Raw genomic sequence first — 21,022 nt, forward strand, 5'->3', positions numbered from 1 at the left:
ATACGCATACACATACACACACATATACATACACATAAATATATTGTTTGTGTTTCATTCACTGCTATACGTCCACCTCTTAGAACAGATCTCAGCATAGAATTTGAACTCATTTACACAGGACAAAATGCTGTTCTTGTATCCACGATGCACAAGAGGAAACTTAGGCTCACTGAAGCTAAACATGTTGCCCAACATCAGAGCAACAGAGGGAAAATGTGATCTCATCAGGGCCCCAGGGTTCAGGCTCTTTACGCCCCACAACCTGCACAGTCTACTGTCTACAGAGCTACTATGTAGAGAGCCAGGACTCGAATCCCTACTCAGCTCGTATTTCTATGTAACATGGGCCTTTTCTCTGCTCCTTCTACAAATATTTCTCATATATGCATAATGTAAAAAGTACTGCCTTACTCTATGAGGATGCAAAAATGGAAAGTGTACTTGCCTTTGAATTTTTTTTTCATTGAATAGAAGGAGATACATAGAAAGAAATAACTACAATACCACGAGGGAAGGAAGATCCAGGTGAGCTCAGAAACAGCAGGTGCCAACACAAAGCAGAGTGAAAGGGCCAGGAAAGTATGGGGATCATTAAGTAATGCTCCAGGCAGAGAATATAAAGCAGTGAGCACAATTTTTAAATGTTCAATAACATTAAAAAAATAAACCTAAGATATCATTATTAGATTTGCCGATTTCCAAATTTTCATCATGCTGCATGAACTCCAAAATTACTCCTTGTCAAAATTTCAAAACGTTATATTAGCTTTAGATTTGATAGTAAAATAATATTTACCTCAAAGAAAACTGGCAAGAAAATTCAGATTCACTAATTTTTCATTTTCAGATTTATGGTTTTGCATCACTCCCTTCTCTTTCTCTCAAACCACTGTAGAATAAATTATATACATCACGCTCCTTGATTCTGAATTCAAATTTGTCTGCTATCAGTATTGCCATCCCCACTTTCTTGTTGCCACAGTTTGGTATATATTTGCCCATCCATGTATTTTTTGTTTGTTTGTTTGTTTTGAGACTAAGTTTCACTCTTGTCCAGGCTAGAGTACAATGGTGTGATCTCGGTTCACCACAACCTCTACCTCCCAGGTTCAAGCAATTCTCCTGCCTCAGCCTCCCGAGTAGCTGGGATTACAGGCATGCACCACCATACCTGGTTAATTTTTGTATTTTTAGTAGAGACGGGGTTTCTCCATGTTGGTCAGGCTGGTCTCGAACTCCCGACCTCAGGTGATCCACCTGCCTCGGTCTCCCAAAGTGCTGGGATTACAGGCATGAGGCACTGCACCTGGCTACTCATCCAAGTATTATAACATTTATAGAGAAACTATGTTCCCACTGTGTCTTGCATATATGCAGTATGCAGTTGAGTGTTGCTCTGTAATTTAATATTACATTTTTTTCTCATAATAGGTAAGTTAAGCCAATTTACTTTTGTTAATATCACTGAGATATTTGCTCTCCACTTTGTCCCATAATTTTATGTTATAAATACTGTGTTTACAACGTTATATTCCTTGAGTTTTTCTTACCTAGTCATTTTCTCACCTGGTTCCTAATGAATATTATTCTTTGAATCTTAACTACTAAACACGGTCAACGGTATCATTCCACTTTTGTCTCTCTCCTCCTCCACCCACCCCACCCCAAACTTCATCTCTTTATTAGTTGCATCTTTTATTTTCTGAGATATACAATTTTTGCATGCTCTTCTGCTAGCCATGATCCTACCCTTGCTCATGGCTGTTAATAACAAGTCATTGAGTAGATTCTGAAGACAGATCGTATGTCTGCAGTAGTTCCCGAATTTTTGCATGTTCAGAACCTCTTTATCTGTAACCCTGATACTTTAGCAGTGTATGGTTGACATTTTATTTCTCTAAGTTTCTTGAAATTTCTGCTTCATTCTTATATATATATAGATATATTGTATAACAATGTTTATATCTATGTGTATATATGTGTGTATATATATATAAGTCTTGTATATGTACATATACATACAACATAGGAACACATGTGTGTGTATTCAGGTCTTTGTTTATTTTTGGAATATTTTCTTAGCTTATGGAGGAAACAGTAGTTCAATTCCACCCTATTGTTCTTCTTGTTCAAGTATTGCAATTTTGCGTGTGCTTTATCTTTTTTTAATTACCTTCCTTCGAACCACCTTTTCTCTGACCTTTCCTATTTTTATTCTTTAACTCATTTTTATTCTTTGATTTTTAAAAATTTTTTTAATGTCCTTATTAAATTTTCATTGAAGTTTATTATTCTTTGGGTGCAAAGAGAAGAGATAAAGGTCACAAAATTACCTAGCAATAAATCTGACTTTAGACAAAATCATCTAAGAACTATGAACTTTGGTAAAAAAAGGATCTTAAAAGAGAAATTTATTTTTCTTCAATTCCAGAAACTTGGTATTGACTATTAAAAGCAAAGCCTGAAAAGTTCTGAACATATAGTTTATCTAATGATTCATTTATTTAGTTAGATGAATGATCATATAAAATACATATTTTTTTACTTTCCAGGAAGTTTTTTTCTCTTATTCGTCCTTCCTTCCTTCCTCCTTCCCCTCCTCTCCTTTTTCCTCCCCTCCCCTGCCGCTTCCACTTCCCTCCCCTCCCCTCCCATCCCCTCCCATCTCCCATCCCACCTCCGCTCCCTTCCACTCCCCTTCCCAGCCTGGAAGAGGAGCACAGGGACTGTCTTGAGAGAAAAAAAGAGAGTGTAATATTACTGACTGCTCCTGATTGGATCCCAATTTCTGACCATCTTCACTATTCCAATGCCAAGCTCAAATCTGAAGGTCTTTGGTAAAATAAATTTTTAGTTCTTAGTATAGCCATCAAAATAAACCTTAACTCCTAATAATTAGTCAGGTCTAGGTTTCAAAGCCAACAAAATGCCTGGCAGTTGAAATTAGAAACCTAGTTCACAATATAATTTAGCAGCTAAAACCCAGAATGAGACTTTTTGATCTTGTAAGTGTATGGTATAAGACTCAATCTGACTGGAAGAGGTAAGACCCAAGGGAACATGCCCATGGAGGAGAGGCCAGGTGAGAACACGGCAAGAAGGTGAGTGGCTTCAAGCCACAGCAAGAGGCCTGGGGAAAAACTGTACCTGCTGATAACCTGATCTTGAACTTCCAGCGTCCAGCATGGTGAGACAATAATTTTTTTTAAAAAACTACCTGATCAGTGTTACTTTGTTATGAAAGCCCTAGCAAAGTAATACAGATGGAGGGCTGCAATTTGGCATACATTTACTCAGTTCTGTCACACTCCACATTCTGCTGACCTGCAAGTTAAAGGAAAATGTGTCTGTCCCCCTCATCAATGGTGGAAGAGCTACAGGAAAAACAAAATAGAATCCCTTCACCCCCATTTATAAGACGGAATAACAGGAAACACAGCAACAACCCATCCCTAGCAGTTTGGGCAGCTGCCTTCAGCCCAGCAGTAGGGGAACTTTCTCAATTATGTCCTCATTCTGCTTCCTTGCAGCGACTCTCTCGCCTCTTTTCCTCTGTGCTCTCTTGGAGACTGTCTTCTATGATCATATCCACAGCAGGCATCTGGGAGCTTACCCTTCTTTGGGTTTGCACAAATTTCACAGGCAACTTCACACTGGCGGGATTTGGGAGAGTGAAAGGGTGATTTTACTGTTCAAGATTCTTAAGCCTACAGTAATAGTTTCTTTGGAAATATAATTTTCTAAGAAATAGGTAGGCTTCTAATCTACTTGACTCTAGTTAGTTCCATGTGTCAGTATTTAAAGTTTATTACTAGACTGGGTTCTCACACTGCTTTACATTTGCCCCTTCTTTGCCTTAGCTGATCTCTTCCACACTAATGATGGCTAACTTTGAGACTATTGAAAACATAGGCTTAGGCAGGAGCTATCTTTCTGAACCTAACATTTGCTTATTTATTGAGTCCTTCTGTTGAACTACAGTTTTTAAGTTTTTGTCTTGTTTTAGTTACTCAAAATCGTTTTGAATTTAATTCCTTTCTTTCTAATGTCTGGAAGTTCTTGCCTCTCCTCACCCTTCAAAGCCCTATATCTTTACTTTCTACTTGCTTCTGTTTCTAACCAGTGATTCTTATCCAAACTCACCCATATTACAATATCTTGGTGCTCTCAGCCAGCAAAAGAGAACTCAAAGTAACACTCTGGTCCTTCCCTTAGAGTGGTGTGAATTTGTGTGGACATTCAACTCTGCTGCCATGGATACAAAATCCCAAACTGAAGAACAGCTATAACTAGGGTTCCTCTGCAAAAGAAAGAAGTTTAATTGACTCATAGTTCAGCGGAGCTGGAGGGGAGGCCGCAGGGAAGTTACAATCATGGCAGAAGGCAAAGGAGAAGCAGGCACCTTCTTCTCAGGGCGGCAGGACTGAGTGAGTGCAAGCAGGGAAAAGCCAGAAGCTTATAAAACCATCAGATCTCATGAGACTCACTCACTATCATGAGAACCGCATGGGGTAACTGTCCCCAGTGATCGATTACCTCCACCTGGTCCTGCCTTTGACACAGGGGGATGATTACAAGTGAAGGTGAGATTTGGGTGGGGACACAGAGCCAAACCATATCAATGTGCATATATTTCTGTATTTAAAATATACTTATATGTGATAATAAATAATATACTTATATATTATATATATGTAAAACATATATTTATATATGAACACATATACATAGATGTGTGTATATGACTGTGTGTATATGTGTGTACTATACTTCCCCAAAATACTTATCATTGAGTAGATAAATCATTTTTTTTTTCAGTGCTACAACTGAATAGCCATAATGAGGAACAGAGAATTCAGATTCAGGAATGAAATGTAAAGAGCATATTCATAGAGTGTGAGACACTGAGAGTTTCTCTTTGCAGGACTTGCAGCCAGTTTTTCTGAATCTGTGTCCATTTCTCTTTTCATTACCACGTATTGAGCTTAGAGCCAGCCCAGCAAGCAGAGAAAGTACAACATGCGCTTTCCACAAACATAGGTTTCCAAGCGTGATTTCCTCCAGGACCACTAACAAGGAAGAGAAAAAACACTTCTGGAGCACTCAGTCCTGAATTTAGAGAGCTCTACCCCTGCAAGAAGACACTTGTTAACATAGCTCTGCTGGGTATAAAAAGAAGTTTATTTTGGATGGCAGTCGGCTATTTTATTCCCTGAATCCTCAGTCTGACTCTGTTTCATGGGGTGTCGACTCTGTCTATGATTACTCCAATGTTCAGGTGCAGAGAAGTCAATGTTTCATGAAAGTGATGTCCCTGTCAGTAGCAAGCATATCATCTGGCCCCCCGAGCTGTCAAAGAACAGATTGTAGAATTACCATTAGAATACAGGAGTTTATAGCTGCAGGCAGTAAGTGCAGAGCCGGTAAGCATATGTCCCCAGCATGATATTTTAGCTTCATACGAAGCCGTAAAGTGGAAATAAGCCAACAGTACAGCAGCAACTGCTAACTGTTCTGTCTCTCCATGTTTCCACATTGTGCCATATGTCTGGGTAATTCTCAGTAAAGGGGGCATTACTGTCTCTCAGCTGACTGAGAACATTTCCCAAAAGGGCTCAAAAAATTGGTGTGAGACTGTGGTCACAATGACCTCACCTACTTTTATTGTCCAGCTTGCCTCGTGGATCTTTCATTTAACTCTGGTAGAGAAGTGGATCCTCTCTCAGCATTGATTAATTATGGTGAAAAAGTGAAAACTTTCTTAAAACAAACAAAAAAAAATGATCTTGAGTCCTCCAGATGTCTATGTCTAGATGGTTAATATTTGCTTCAAAGGTTGAATAGAATTTTATAAAAGGAAAGCAAGAGATCTTTACATTATTCTTGAAGTGATATCAGTTTTTTTAAATACAGAAATAACTAATTAATGCTAACCTAATTAGCATCCCAAAATATGAACCATACATTATTTCAGGAGAGACAACACTGCCTCCTGTGGATCCAAATCGGGAGTGATTCGGTGCAGTTGGAAGAAGAGAGGCTTTGGAATAGAGGGCTATGGATTCAGTTTCCAACTTTGCCAGTTGTAAACTGTGACCTTCATCAAGAGTTCAAACTCCTAGAGTCTTTGCTTCCTCAAGTGTGAAGAGATGCTACTAAGTTGCAGGGGTGTGCATACATTATCCCAAGGAGCTCGTAAGAAGTGCCTAGCATGATGAATTTCACACAACGGGGACCCCCTGTACATGCTAGTGACTGTCCTGCTCAGGTCTGGATGAAGTCAGATTTAATCTAAAGGTAGGAGAATAAGGCAGAGACTATTATCTCAATTTATGAGTCAAAAAAACTGAATTTCAAAGAGATTAATTCAAATTGTTCATATTTTATGTTAGCAGAAAAAGCTTAGATTTAAACCCAGGACTCCATAATTTCTAATCCCATGCTAATTTCACTACAACACGACGCCTTACGAAAATAATGAAGCCAATTCTCTTTCCTATGAACTAAAGTTTTCAGTACTAAAATTTTCATAGTTCTTGTATTCCACACATTTTTGAACCGATACTTATTTTTGACAGTATGATCCATGCATATGCCAAGTATACAATTTCTGTAATTTTTATCAATGACATATTCATCTAAAATCATGACGGCTAAAGGTATTTATGTAAACTAGACAAATAAATGTGATATTCATAGGGTTCTCCTTGGAATTGTAAACTACAAGGAATTAATGGCATAAATGTTACTATTGAGCTGCACCAGCCCCTCTGTTTAGCAGGAGTAAACTGTATATTAGCCAAATGCTCTGCCTGTGCGTAACAATATTTTTCAATAGGCATCACTTTAAAAACAGATGATATTTTGTGAAACAATCTCATATAATACCTCAATACAGTTAATATCTTTCAGAACTGTCTAAATGTCTTTTATTAAGAATGCATTCCTGGCCTCTGTGAGTCCATGCGTTCATCTGTTGGGATGCACATGAACACTTCCTCTGCTGCGGAGTTCTTTATCCATCACCACAGACCCATGTGCCATCCACAGCCTCCGCACTCCCCTGAAGGCAGGTGGTCTCTGTGTCCAGATTCAGCCAATGGGCTTTGAGTAGAAGTAAAGTGTGTCACTTCCATGTAGATGTTCAACAAAAATAGCCATTAATAACAATCCTAATAAACATACAATAACATCAACAGTGGTATGTACTCATTTCCAATCAGATCTTGATTTGCTTTTCCTAGCATCTGATTGGCTTACAGACACTTTTGCCACAGCATTCTTTCTACTTTTCCTACCTTCAGTTTTCTTCATCCTTCCTTTATGCTTTTGAAACAAAGTTTCTTTCCTCTAAAGCATATTTGTTTATTTTTAAGGCCCCTCTCCATGTGACCGTAACTACTATTCCAGAATCATGGATTTTCTTAGTTCTCAGTCTTACCAATGAATATTCATCTCCTGTCATATACATCAGCCACCCGGATTCCTGATCTTTTCTGAACAGCAGTGGCTTTTGCACAATGTCACACCTTTGCAAATTGTGTTATCCTCACCGAAGCGTCCTTGACATGTCCTCAGAGTCACCAGATCTGAGAGACCCTGACTGTGAGGGCTCTCTGGGGTCTGGGATTTGTTCTGCTGGATGATGGTGCCCCCAGGGCTCTGTCTGAGACACAGGTCAGAAGTACACTCTCCCGGAATGCGTAAACTAAGTTACAGCAAAAGTAAACAGTCCTGAAGCAGCTCAAGAGGGCATCTAATTGAATTATGCAAATTATTAAGTGCTCTAAATATGTATTCAATCATCTTGGCTCTACCCAGATGAGATAAAAGAATCAAGCAGGAATTATTAGGATAGAAGAAAAATAAACTCATACCACAAATGCTGGGAGAAACTTTTTCACAGAGAAGCATAAATGCATGAAATGTCCCCAAAGGAGGCAGAACAGCAGCACAGAAATCAAATCAGGTGGTGCTGGGCCATGATGGAAGAGAATTGGGTCAGGGAGGGAGGCCCCTGGTGTGTCACTCACGTCTCACCCTCCACTTAGCACCTCACGTCCGGAGGAGAGCCCTGTCTGCAGTCACGTCCTTCAATCTGCACATTTATTTTGTGTCTTAAGTCGATACTTCTTTATTTCCTCCTTATCTTTCACATTGAGCTTTTCCTCCTGTATCTCTTTGGATTGATACCGCACGGGTAGTGGAAAAAGATGCAGACTTTCCTGGTTAGGCCAGCCTTGGTTCCAATCCAGCTCAGTCCTTTTTATCTTGTGGTCTTGGAAGAGTTACTTTGTCTTTCATTCCTCTGCAGCTTGGAGACTGGAACCCCAACCACAAAATGCTGCTTATTTATTTATTCGGTTGATTATTTGCTCATTCAAGTACTTGGGCTCTGATTCTCTGACAAACCTTGGGCTAGTTGCTAGTATTGAGACAATGGGCAAAATGTCAAGCCCCTTCTCCTGGGATCTTTCAGTCCAGTGGAGCATTAAATAAAATCACGTGTAGGAAATGTCCACCTCAGTGCCTGGAATATAGTAAGTGCTCAGTAAACGGGACAGTGGCTCCTGTCCTCTTTCTCTTATCTTTCTCACACACACTTCTGTGCCTCTGTCCTCCAGCCCCCCCAGGGACTCCCACAACAAAGGTTTCTAATTTCTTTCCCAGCTTAGAGTATTGAGACAAGATTTGGATGAGCAGCCAAATGTAGAATTTCTCCTGGGAAACTTCAGCAACTTGATGCAGCTGCTGAGCAGAGGCCTCATTTTACAGGACCTCGTTGTCATCCCAGGCACTGCATCAGCCGCGATTGAGAGCCTCGCTGGAAAGAGCGACAGGACAAAGGAAAAGACAGAGTTCGCACAACACACAAGCAACCGCAACATCCCCGGAAAACAAACCAACAAAACTAAACCCCAAAACCTCCCTTGCATTAACACAGCAACTTAGAATATTAAAGGCTCATTCATCAAATGGCATCTTTTGAGCCCTACGACAAGACAAAGATGTTACTTTTATGATCCCCAGTTTACAAGATGTGGCTCAGAGAGGATGATAATTTATCCAACTGTTTCAGTCAAGGTTTATTTTGCTTTCTTTCTTAAAAACAAACAAACAAACAAATCCTGCAATAGACACTGACTATGGCTGGTTTAAGCAGAGAATAAGTTGATTGAGAGGACATCAGTCCATCACAGAACTGTCAGGTGGCCCAAACCAGCAGTCTCAAGGTTATGCATTAAGAATCAAACCCCTAACCACATCCCAAGCCAGATGACTACAGGAAGCAGATGCCCACCTCCTGCCCCACAGAGGGCACCCCTGGAGTGTATGTAGCAGGACCATGACCTCAAGGCAATTGCTACCTCCACTGCTACAGTGGACCGTGACACTGCACGCCATCTCAGGGCAGAGGAAAGGGGAGAACCTGTGACCTTCTTCTCTAAGTGTCTGTCTCTCATTGTCAACCATGCAGAAGGGACTCCCTTAAACACAAGGAGAAGTTTCTGATGCTGGATGCCAAGGCAATGACAAATACCCAGTAAAACCGAGTCCACGCAGCTTCCATGGGAAGAGCTCATTCTGAAAATGTAGTTCCAGTTTCTAATTCAGTCCTCTTTCCACTATACTACTTTGCATAATAAGTAACTGGTATTGGAGTATGACCCTCTTCTCATGACGGTTGTTGTTACCATAAAACAAAACTTTCTACCATTACTTAGTCTTTTATCATTTATAAAGAAATCCCTTTTTAGTGACCTTTATAACCACCCTGGGAGGGAAGTAGGCAAGTAAATACCTCTATTTTCTTTTCTTCTTCTTTTCTTTTCTGGTAACAAAATGTCTAATGAAGCACCTGGTACTTACATAATCAAAGCACTTCCCACACTGAAACAAAACTTTCCAAAATGGGTCTGATTATTCTATTAGTTTGGGAACTTTGCTTGGTTTGATATCACTAATCCCTGGGATAGCCAGGGAAGTCTTCTTTGCTTTGCTTTTTGTTTACTGATGTATCTCTGCTACATGGAACAATGTCTGTCACAGAGTAGGCACTCAGAAATTTTTTTTAATGCACAAACAAAAAGAAACTCTGAATGTAAGTTTTTGTTTACTGATGTATCTCTACTACGTGGAACGTCTGTCACAGAGTAGGCACTCAGATATATTTTTAAAATAAGGATATGGATAAATGAACTGATGGGCGCTAGATCTGACTGCTAGGAATGTGTGGATTTAGACTTCCCATGTGCAGATTTTTAGTCCAACCCAGGCGCTTTTCATCATGACCAGTTTAAGCAGCAGGCAAAATAAAGACTAGACTAATACTTTATACTACTGTCTCTCCAAAGTCGGCTACACCACATGTTCATTCTCTTCAGTCTCTAATCATCAACATCCCTGTCCTGATATGTATTCCCTTTTCACTCTTAACCATCTTCTCTCCATCCTTTCCAATTCAAACTTCAGGCACACATGATAAATCCACACCTCAGGTTCTCCACAAATGAAAGCAACGTGACTTCTCCTTCCAGCACGTGGCCTGAGCTCTTCTTGCCGTGACCACCGATGTCTTCTTTACCCCTTCACCAATGATCTATTTTCAGTCTTTGCCTTATTGATCTCTTTGCAGCGTGTGCTAGCTTTGTAAAAACATTTTCTTCCTTCTCCCCAAAACGTGTCATTCTCTTCTCTCTTTTAACGATTCCCTCTCTGTTTGGGCCATCTTTTGGGTTCTTTGTCACTGCTCTTCTTTACATATTGGCATTCCTCAGGGTCCAATATTTTCTTCTGGTCTTTTCTCTCGATAGAAAAGATAGCATAGAGCTATACATATACACAGTAGTCACTTAGTGCAAGGTGTTGCTCTGACTCTTCACACATGTAGTACATCTGATCTGCATATTAATTCTAAGAAGTAAGCATCGTTAGCACAGATGAAGAAACTGAGCCATAGATAATTATCTTGCTCTTTGTTGCAGAGCTGGTAAGTGGGGATGCCAGAGACGCTGGTTCTAGAGACAGTGTTTCAAGCCCCATTTTCGGAGTAGCTTCCTCTCTCAGGGGAGTGGGGGCTCCAGAGCGTTGGTGCAGACTTGGGAGGCCGAGGCTCTGGAGTCACATCTGGGTGTCATGGCTAACGAGCATAGACAGCAGCAGGAGGCGGCGCATTGTGCTCAGTGCAGAGCACAGGGAAGGCAACGGGGCATGAAGCAATGACAATAGGTCAGAGAAAACAAAAAGATACGCAGAATGTGGATGTGAAAACTGGAGTTTAAAGACAACCTTCCAGACAATGCTACACTCTGGGACATGGGACGGGCTCAGGAATGTGTCCTTTATGTGCGCTAAACACTTGGTGCCTGTTGCTAATATTTCACTTACTACCTGTGTCATGGTAAATTGTATCAATGTTTGTCTCTGCCATCATACTACAATGTCTTTAAGGGTAAGTACTATACTGATAAAATCAGACACCTTAAGTTCTATCAGCATTTGGAATGTTGGCATTGATGCTTCTACTAAATCAGGCTTACGTTGCTGAACTTACATAGGTACGACAGATGCTGGGGAAACAAAGGTGTATGTTTGTATTTATTTAAAAACTATCACTCAAATAATGCTAGCACGGGACATAATGCAAATGAAAAATTATGATATAAATATCACAGAATTTAGAGCGGAAGTCACTTTGGGGAGCTTACGGTATGAATAGAGAAGTACCCAAATGAAGCCATGCCCTGAAACAATTCTCTTCTTGGCCTCTTACATTCTAGCTATCCAGGTCATTGAAAGCTCCTCCTAGTGCCTGGGAACTTCTTCCCACAGGGACAAGCCTTTCATACAGATGATTCCATCTCATAGAACATGGCCTTGTAGAATGGAGTAACACAGTGTTACTGACACACAGAGGGCTCAGAGCACAGGGCACCAACGCCCTCACTGTACACATGCAGACAGATGCTGCAGGAAGTGAAGCCATGCACACGGGTTCACACAGAGAACAGCAGGGGTGGGACTGGACTTCATTTTAATTTGCTTTTCACAACATCTTTGACCACGGACAACGTACTGGAAGGGGAAGTGGGAGGCGATTTTACTATCCTGGTGTCGACTCTTTTTGAAGAAATAACACTCAGGAAAAGTTTGCAGCCCGAAAGCCTCCAATGAAACATCAAAGATTATAGAGTATGAAAACAAGGATATGAATTGGGGATCCAGAGAGGTGGTTTACATAAAAATTGAGTCACCTTAGATAAGTCATTTGATTTCCTTGAGCATCAGTTTGTCTATTAAATAATGTTAGAGTCAGTCTATTCAGGCTGGGTGGCTTACAAACAGCAGATAGCTATTCCTCACAATTCTGGAAGTCCAAGAACAAGGAATTCTATTGAGGACTCTCTTCCTGGTTCACTGATGGCTGTCTTCTGTCTGTAACCTTACATGGCTGACGGGGCAAGAGAGCCATCTCGGACCTCTTCTATTGGGTCACTAATCTCATTCGTGAGGGCTCCACCCTCATGACCTAAGCACCTTCCCAAAGCTTAATACCATCATCTTGGAAGTTAGGATTTCAACATAGGAGTTTTGGGGGACACGAACATTCAGACCATATCAGTTAGACAATATATATTGTAGTATGGTGAAAAATAGAATCGACTCCCCATATCCACAGTTTCTTCTTCCATAGATTCAACCAATCACAGATTAAAAATATTTAAAAACACAACAAAAAAGTACAAATAAAAACAATATAGTATAACAACTGTGTATAACATTTACATTCTATTAGGTATTATAAACAATCTAGATTTAAAGTATACAGGAATATGTGTGTGTATTACATGCAAACATGGGGCCATTTTATATAAAGGACCTGAGCTTCCACACACTTTGGTATTTAAGGGGGAGGTTCCTGAAAGCAAGCCACCACGGACACCAAGAGACAACTGTAGATATAAAATGAGTCATAAACATTTATCATTTGCTTCCTATAAATATAAGCTGTTATCATTAACACAATGAGCACGACATTTAGTCACTCAAGGAGAAATACATAATTCACCTCCATATTCTGAAGATCATCCATCTCCCTGCCATGCTGGAGAACACGCCAAGTTATAAAAAACCAGCACTGAGAGGATGATTTCTCTTTGAACCTGATTTAAACACTCTGATTATTTCCCAGGAACACAAGACAGCTTGCCATCTCCAAGAAATCTTGTAACTCCTTGAAATTCAGTTATAAATTTTCCAAGAAATGAGAGTCTCATATGAATAATTGGTTTTAATATATAAACTATATCATAGAATAGAAGAAAGATGCTACAATTTCACAACTCTCAGGTGGCTTAGAACAAGATGGGAAAGGTTCTCAGGATGTCTATGCCAAAACTGAAAGGCTGTGGATTCCTTCTAAACTTCCAGAATTCAAGCTTCATGGTCATGAAGAGATGCTTAAGCACTACTTTTCTGTAACCTGATCAAAACTTAAGAAAAACCTTAGGGAACAGATTCTTACGTCAACGGTTAGGTTTCCAAAGGACTGTGGGTTCTTTAAACACAGAGACAAACTTAGTCATCTTTTCACCTCTACTCAGGGTCTGGCCCATAATGAATATGTAACAAGTAGAGGCCAAGTAAAGCTTGCTTTGACTGATTGCTTTTTCTTCTTCAACTCTTGAGTGAATGCTCAGATTCTAAGTTATCACTACCATCTCCCACTGTGTTTTGTTACCGAGGTTTTAATATGTTTGATGTTGCATAGTGAGAAGGTTCTTTGGCCTCATGAATGATATTCGCCCTCCTCCTCGCTTACTCATTTCTCAATAAGCAAAGCCATTTATTTTCCATGTATAGAACACATTTGGAATAAAAATTGTTCCCACTCACTCACACTAAGATGTAGATGACTGATATAAAAATCTTAACCTAATACTAAGAGGAAATAAGAGAGGGAGAGAAGCCACAGGGAAACAGCAAGCCATGTGTAATTTGAAGAAAGACACACAAAAGGGAACAGCTGGGGACCCTGGGGACAAACATAAATCACTTCATAATTTTCTTTGAGACAACCTTGGGCATGTCTTTCTACAAAAGACAGAAATCTGAGAGATAAAAATAAGACATTATCACAGACGTACATTTTCCTTCAAGAGCCCCTAAACAGTTATTTTCTCTGCAACTACTTTGAATTATTTTATTATCATTCTCAAGTAAATATTTTTTACTTAAGTGTTCAAATCTTCTGATATGTAATTCACTCTGTTGAAAATATAACAATAGATGTGGAGACACAATAAAGCAAGAAGAAATGCAGTGTGAATATATATTTTTAAAAAAAAGCTTTGAAAAGAATTGTCCGTAATCTCCCAAGAGTGCACAGTGATGATGGAACGTTCCATGGCTCCACTGTCCAACATGGTACCCTCCAGCCACATGGAGCTACTGATCACAAAATCAGTATTGATCAACCTTACAAATCATCGAAATCCTACCATTTGCAACAACATGGACGAATTTTTATTATGCTAAATAAAGTTAGCCAGTCATGGAACAAAAACAATACCACGTGATCTCATTTATATGTGGAAGCTAAAAAAGAAAGCAGATTATGTAAAAACAGAAAATGAAATTGTGGCTACCATAGTCAGTGAAGGGGGGAACATGGAAAGATGTGGGTCAAAGGGCACAGAGTTGCAGCTGTTTAGGATGACTAGGTCTAGCAATCCCGTGTATAACCTGTACATTATATAATAGTTATAATATTGTGTTGCATTCTGAAAATTTGTTAAGAAGTAGATTTTAGGTGCTTGAAGCTCACACACAAAGTGTAACTATGTTAGTTAATGGATATGTTAACTTACTTGACTATAGTAGCCTTTTTCATATGTACATCAAAATATCACACTGTGCACCTTAAATATATGCAGTGAAAAAGGAAAGTGGCTATTTCAATAGAGAATTTAATTTTAATTAATTTAATAGTAAATTTCAATAGCTCTATGTGATCTGTTGCAACTATGTTTGTTCAGTGTGAGATTAGAGAGAAAATAAAGTTTTAGAAGACATGCATGACTGTAGTCTCTGAAGCAGTAAGTGGTTAAGGAATTAACCTTCTTGATATTAAAAGACTCAATGTTATGTTTTTTATACAGCAGGGATCCCCAGCTCCCACGCCATGGACTGATACTAGTCCATCACCTGTTAGGAACCGGGCTGCATGCGCAGCAAGAGGTGAATGCAGGGTGAGCAAGTGAAGATTCATCTGTATTTACAGCTTCTCCCCATTGCTCGCATTAATGCCTGAGCTTCACCTCCTGTCAGATCAGCAGTGATATTAGATTCTCATAGGAGCACAAACCCTATTGTGAACTGCTCATGTGAGGGATCTAGGTTGCATGTTCCTTATGAGAATCTAATGCCTGATGATCTGTCACTGTCTCCCATTATTCCTAGATAGCATAGTCTAATTGCAAGAAAACAAGCTCAAGGCTCCTACTGATTCTACATTATACTGAGTTGTATAACTATTTAGTTACATATTAATTACAGTATAATAATAGAAATAAAGCACACAATGCATTTAATGAACCTGAGTCATCCTGAAACCAACCCCCTCCACTGTCTCCTGGGTCATGGAGAAATTGTCTTCCACAAAACCAGCCCTTGGTACCAAGAAGTTTGGAGACCACTGTTATAGAGAACAAAACCAGCCTATCCTGAAATATAAGCTAATAAAGTTGTTGAAAATTAAAATTACTTTAAGTAGTCTGGAAAAATAGCAAGTCACTTATAAAGGAAAACTTACATCAGATTATATTATCTACAATTTTTAATGCTGGAAGATGATGTAGAAACAAGAAAGGATTTCTTAAGAAAATAATATGTGGTCCCAGAACTTTGACTCAGTTTTATTCTTGTTCATTAAGTGGTGACAAACTACTTTAAATATTTAAGAACAGAGTTATTGTTACCATTAGTTCTTCTCAAGGACCATTAGAGAACAGATTTCAACTAATAAAGTGTTAAAAATGGCTCTGAATATTGAATATTTAACTGTAGGAAAAAGAATAAAATAAATTATAGACATTATTGTTACATACCAGAGAACAATTTATATTCCTTGACAATGTCAAAGGTGAGAAAAAATTATTTAAATCTTTAAAGGCAGAAAGTACAATATAAAATAATGACAGAATTAAAACCTTTTATGTTCAGCCAGAGTAATAAGTATTAACAGGCTAAATGCATCTATAACAAAATACAAAAAAAAGCCAAAAACCTCCAGATCATATCACTAAGCAAAACTGCACTATTTTCTCCATTTATTAAATACCATGAAAGCAAGTAATTATAAATATTTGAAAGTGTAAAATATAGGGAAACATAAGGAAAATTCAAATAAAATGAAGCAGATTATGTTACTGTCAAATAGCTTTCAATGCAGACCCAAAATATATAATATATAAATCGTAAATAAGAATAAATATTTTCCGGCCAGGCACGGTGGCTCACGCCTGTAATCCCAGCACTTTGGGAGGCTGAGACGGGTAGATCACAAGGTCAGCAGATCGAGACCATCCTGGCTAACACGGTGAAACTCCGTCTCTACTAAAAAATACAAAAAATTAGCCGGGCGTGGTGGCGGCGCTTGTAGTCCCAGCTACTCGGGAGGCTGAGGCAGGAGAATGGCGTGAACCCGGGAGGCGGAGTTTGCAGTGAGCCGAGATCGCGCCACTGCACTCCAGCCTGGGCAACAGAGCGAGACTCCATCTCAAAAAAAATAAAAAATAAAAATAAATAAATAAATACTTTCTTTATTAAGTGAAGGTGACAGTTCCCAATCGAGTTATAATACTATGAGTGTTCATACAACAATACATTTAAAATTAATATTTATTTTGCAAAAATACAGGAGATAAAAAGAGAACTGGAAATACACTAGAAGATAGAGATTTCTATTTATATCAGATTTTTTTGGTCAATAAAAGTGTGGAAGATCCAAATAAAAGTTAAACCCAACAGATATATCAAAACCTGTACCCTAAAACAGATAAAATGTTTATTTAAAGTAACACACACCATTCACAAAAATGGACACAAATATAGCCACAAAGACAGCACATGTATACATCCTACTACATGCCAAAGAGTTAAAATGTGTTTCTGTCTCAAATGCTCTGATTACGATGCATTAAAACCAATAGTTAATGACAAGTACAAGAACCAACAATGTACTTGACTCTGGGTGTGGAGAAATACTCCTAAGTCAGAAAGAAATTCCCATTGCATTTGTAAGCATAGCTGAAATGTAATAATACTAAACACTGTATATTTTAATATATCTGGGAGACAGATAAAACTATGCCCCATGGAAAATGTATAGCCTTAAAAGCAAACATTTATAAAATTACAAGGAATATAAATTAATTCAATATACATCCAATTCAAGATGTAGGCTAATACACACGAAAGGAATTAGCAAAGACAAAAGTAATGCTGAATAAATAATAATAATAATAATAAAAAAACAGAAAGCAGTGAAGCTGACTGGGCTTGGTGGCTCATGACTGTAATACCAGCACTTTGGGAGGTCCAAGGCAGGTGAATCATCTGACATCAGGAGTTCGAGAATAGCCTGGCCAACATGGCAGAACTCTATCTCTACTTAAAAAAAAAAAAAAAAATCCAGGCATGGTGGCAGGCCCATGTAATCCCAGCTGCTGGGGAGGCAGAGGCAGGGGAATCACTTGAACCCAGGAGGTGGAGGTTGCTGTGAGCTGAGATCGCACCACTGCACTCCAGCCTGGGTGACAGAGAGAGACTCCATATAAAAAAAAAAGAAAAAGAAAGAAAGAAATTAGTAAAGCTTTTTAAAACATATTAAAAGTATTCTGTTATGAATTGAATGTTCATATCCTCCAAAGTTCATATGTTGAAGCCCTAACCACACAGAGGGATAGTATTAGGAAGTGAGAACTTTGGGAGGAGGTGATGAGGTTTAGATGAAGACACAAGAGCAGAGCCCCTGTTATGAGATGAGTGATCTTATTAAAACAAAAAAAAGGAAGAGACTGGAGTGTGCTCATTCTCTCTCTCTCTGTCTCTGTCTCTCTCTCTCTCTCTCTCGTCTCTCTCTCTCTGTCTCTACCACATGAGGACATAGCAGGAAGGTGAGAAGACGGCCATCTCTAAGCCAGAAGGAGAGCTCTCACCAGAATTCAAATCAGCCAGCATCTTGATCTTGGACTCCCAACCTCCAAAACTATAACAAAAAAAAGGTCTGTTATTTAAGCCACCTACTCTATGGTATTTTGTTATAACAGTTTGATCAGATTAAGACATAGTGCTATCTGCTATCAAACATGTCATAAAGCTATGATAAATAAATCACTGTTTTAGTGGCATTTGAATTGGCAAAATCAATGTAAAAAGGTAGAAATTTCAGAAATAAATTCAGACAAAAGAATTTAGTATATGACAAGGGTGTCATAGCAAATCATTGGGGAAAATTATATAAATTTCAAATATACCTTTTAAAAAAAGTATTTAAGAAATAATTATTTAAGAAAGGTTGTTTAAGAAAGAATAAAAGTTTCAAGTCAATAAGGTAGCAATATAGGAAAAAATAAATGAACTAAATTCCTGTCCCCCAACTTATTAAATTTCAAATGAATCCAACATTTAAAGGCAAAAGATTCAAACTACAAATATATTTAGAAGAATCCATGGCAGGATTTCGGTATAATAGCATGGTTTAGCAAGTTTTTCTAAGTGAGACACAAAATTTAGAAGCCATGAAAGACTGTTAATTTCATAAAGAACAATTACTAAGTAAGTAATTAAAGCCAAAGGAAAACCACAAAACTGCAAAAGAAGTAGGAGAATAGTTCCAAAAAGTGAATGTCTTTAATATGTATGGAACTTTTAAAAACTAATGAGAAAAATGTCAACAAATTATAGAAATATGGACAAAAACATAACAGTTCAAAAAGAAAAACCAAATGGCTTTTACTATACAAAGGGTTGTTTCAACTCTCATAATAAAAGAAAATCATATTGAAACTACTGAAATGGCATTTCTGTCTCTTAAATTGCTAAAGAACATGCAGCTTAATGGAATGTGTTTCTTAAGGTGTGCGAAAGCTTTGCAATGCCACACTGGGCTCATGGGAGGCAGCTTGGCATAACCTCTGTAGAGAGTAATTTAGTAATTTATATCAATATGAAAATACAATTAACCCCATCAATTGCACTTTTGGAAACTTCTCCTAGGTATATATTTGCACACAGATGAAATGAAGTATGTGAAATGCCATTTATTGCATCATTTTCCTGACAGCAAAAGATCATTAAATGAGTTAGATACCTGTAGTATGTGCTCATTGAGTATATTATGGTAAATCTACACAATGGAAAACTATGGGGCAACAAAAGAAAGGCTGAGGAAGGTATTTGTTTCCTTATATTAAATGATGGCCAAGGTCTATTCCTAAGTGAAATAAGCTTAGCTCAAAACAACGTGTATATGATTCTACTCTTTGATTAAAAGTGGGCAAATCATATGTGCTTATTTCTTCAAATATGCATATATCTCAGGGGGTACCCAAGACATGTCGGAAATAGAGGTCTTTGGGGAAGAAGGAAAATTAAGTGCCCACAGGAGACAAATATGGAAGGAGAGAGAATCTTTATTATCTACAATTTTACATTTTAGGAATTTTGAACCACATAAACCTATCAATAATATATATAATAAATTATATATATGTAATATATAAAGTAATCAACCTTGTGAGGTCAAAAAGTATCTATTGGACCATCCTGCTTGTAAAACTGAACAAGGTTTTCATCTCTAAAATACATAAATTCTTTCATCTAGATATAGACAACTACAATAACAAAGAAATAATGACTTTTGACAATCCGTCTGAGCCTGTTGCAGAAAAGTAACACAACCAGAAACTCAGTACAGTTTTAAATGAGAAAAGCCTAGGTCTAGTTTCACCTCCACTACTAATTACTATTTTAATACTTTCCTAAATTAGCCTTCCTTCAGTGAAGTCAGTGATGATATACAGGGATTCTGAATTCAAAGTTCTGAGTTCAGATTCCAGGTCTGCCACTCATCAACAACTACCAAGCCCACTTCCTCATGGGCACAATAAGGAGAGTGTTATAGCCCAAGAATTACTTATGACAAATAGGTGAGCACCCTCATTCCAGGGCCAGGAGTAGATGTCCTCTCAACCTGCCAACTCTCTCCTGGAGATTCCATGATGAGAGCAGGTAGCATCATCTCTGTCCGTCTGTCCACCATAACCTGTCTCCTTTCCAAGCACCAAAAAACAGCACCTACTCTTCATAGGCACTCAAACATGTATTGACTTGAAATCAAATGAAAGAAAGTATTGTTGAATAAGAAGCTGATACAAAGCAGAGTAGAACAAGGAAGATCTCTAGAAAGCCACGGGCAAATCCTGAGAATCTAGAACTGACAGCTGGAAGCTTATGTGAGACAACTACTTTTCCATCTCCTTCTTTAGGGCAACATGGCATTCTTGTGACAAACGTCCATGCCGAATGACAGAATTCCCCACTCTAAATTAAAATGACATTGTCTGTCAGTGACTGTGCGGTGTGCATAGGTGAAGGCGCAGGCTGCCTTCTGAGTGGCCTAAATGCACACAACAAGAAACTAAAATTGGAGCAATTTGCTGTAATTTAAAAAGAAGAATGAGTGAATGAATGCAGGCACTGCAGAAAATTACAGATTTTATTTGAAGGTAAGATTGTACATCTCTAATCAAGGCTTAAAATCTGAATTAGGATAAATTGTGCCATAATTATTTTCTTAGAAGAGAACAAAGAAGTTTTTAAAGCACCTAATATTCCCCCTTTGAAGCTTTCAAAATGAAGACATTCACTTTGTGGCAAATGTGCAGCTTCATCTGCCTCTGTCTCATAAAAACCTGAAGTTCATTTAGCCAGATTCAGAGCCTTTGACATGCAA

The sequence above is a fragment of the Theropithecus gelada genome, chromosome 13, assembly GCF_003255815.1.
Source record: "Theropithecus gelada isolate Dixy chromosome 13, Tgel_1.0, whole genome shotgun sequence".
In the NCBI taxonomy this organism is placed as follows: Eukaryota; Metazoa; Chordata; class Mammalia; order Primates; family Cercopithecidae; genus Theropithecus; species Theropithecus gelada.